The following is a 1,602-nucleotide window of genomic DNA, read 5'->3' as shown; positions in this document are numbered from 1 at the left end:
GCCTTTATGCCCTTACGTTTCCCCCCTACATACACACATACATATCCGTATATGAAAGACCCAGTCTTGATGTTTTATGGGACGCCCGTTGGCCGTGTAAATGGAGTTTCGACAGCCTAATTGGAGATCAACGCAGTATAATTGTCTGGATGCCCGGCTGCTCCGGCTTCTGATGATGAAGTCGTGGCCCGAGAACAGGTGAATGAATTTGTGACAGCCGCACAAAGGCAAATGATGTATTGATAGCATCTGTTTTTGGGCGGAGGAGAATCTGGAGAAAACGGCAGCCAAAGCGGCAGGACGTCGGCAGCCATTCGATTCAGCGATTGTGAGTCAAAAGTCTCGACTTTTATGCTGATGATGATGCTGGTCTTTGTTGCCGTTTTGGCTGCCAGTTGTTATTATTCTGGCTCTTGGGCCTGGGCTTTGTGGCTCGATGGTCCTTTGTGAAAGGACAAATGCAAATAGAGGGCAGTAATTTTTGTTACAATTTGTTTTCTCCATTATGATCTGGCTGAGATTTATCAGAGTGCTCTTTTCGATACAATTCTGCCCTTTTGAAACTGTCTTTTTAGAAGAATGAATGCTTGATGTATCGGCCTATATAGATTATGGTTTAAAATTGATTGTTTTTCCTTTATCAGCTAAAGAAGCGTAGAGCTTACTATATAGTGAATATAGTTCTCTCTACTTCAATATGACTCCTCAAAAATGCATTTATAGAATTGCAATTTACTCCACACTTTTCGCAATACCTTTCAGGCATATGAAAAAAAAATATTCCGATCCTTCGAGCCGGATTTGAACCAGCGACCTATGGATGTCTACATTCGTAATCCCAATCTACAGTCCACCGCTCTACCAACTGAGCTATCGAAGGTCTATATATGGCTCGCTGCAAAACGAGTTCATAAACAACCCGAGTGAAAGACAACTTATCAGCTGCGACAAATTTAAGTGGCGGTATTTCGACGGCGTGGAGGTGATTTGGGGGGAAATGAGCCTCGCTTTATGCAGAGCCAGCAGTGAATATCGAATGCAAAGCCGATTGTTTTCGGATTTCTTGTTTTTTTTTCGGCCAGATGAAAGAAGGGCGCCGGGTGTAAACACAGACAGTGCGCATCGGGGGCGACAATTAACGTGGCCACCTAGTAAACGCCGGCCGTGAGTCATCTCCCCGGGGAACCATGTTTACTCTAGAAGCATCGCCTGTGGCCCGAAGATTCGGGAACCGCACCAAGTGAATCATGCCACAGGCGCGCAGAAGACACGATCCGTCTTATCAGGCGAGTGGCCCGAGGTCCAGGGAATTCGAGCTCGCCCGGGGGCCTAGGACACATAACCACGTAGTATCTTGGCAGCAGCACTCGGACAAAGTGTGTTCCCGATAACACAGAGGGCAATTTTTGACGGCCCGAAAGGCAAGACCTGGGAAATACTTAACAAACCAATTAGGATGCCAAAAATGCGGCAAGTCATAAAAATCGAGAACCAAAAACGGGCATCCGACCAATATCGGCTTATCTATATAAGAGTATCATTTAGGGATGACAGCGTGCAGGAATCATAAATTCCGAAAAAGGTGTTTGAGAGTATTATATC

The 1,602-nt window shown here is 45.6% G+C and overlaps 1 non-coding gene across 1 annotated transcript; it reads right to left on the bottom strand.

The window, feature by feature from the left end:
* Positions 1-786: 786 nt before the first annotated feature.
* Positions 787-880, bottom strand: Trnay-gua. The gene is made up of 2 exons: positions 844-880; positions 787-822 (listed from the first exon to the last, which is right to left on the bottom strand). It is a non-coding gene; the product is annotated as a tRNA-Tyr (tRNA).
* Positions 881-1,602: the final 722 nt, after the last annotated feature.

The sequence above is a fragment of the Drosophila mauritiana genome, chromosome 2L (genome assembly GCF_004382145.1).
Source record: "Drosophila mauritiana strain mau12 chromosome 2L, ASM438214v1, whole genome shotgun sequence".
Classification (NCBI taxonomy): domain Eukaryota; kingdom Metazoa; phylum Arthropoda; class Insecta; order Diptera; family Drosophilidae; genus Drosophila; species Drosophila mauritiana.
The sequence above is the reverse complement of the archived record's forward strand: the minus strand, read 5'-3'. Positions and strand labels throughout refer to the sequence as shown.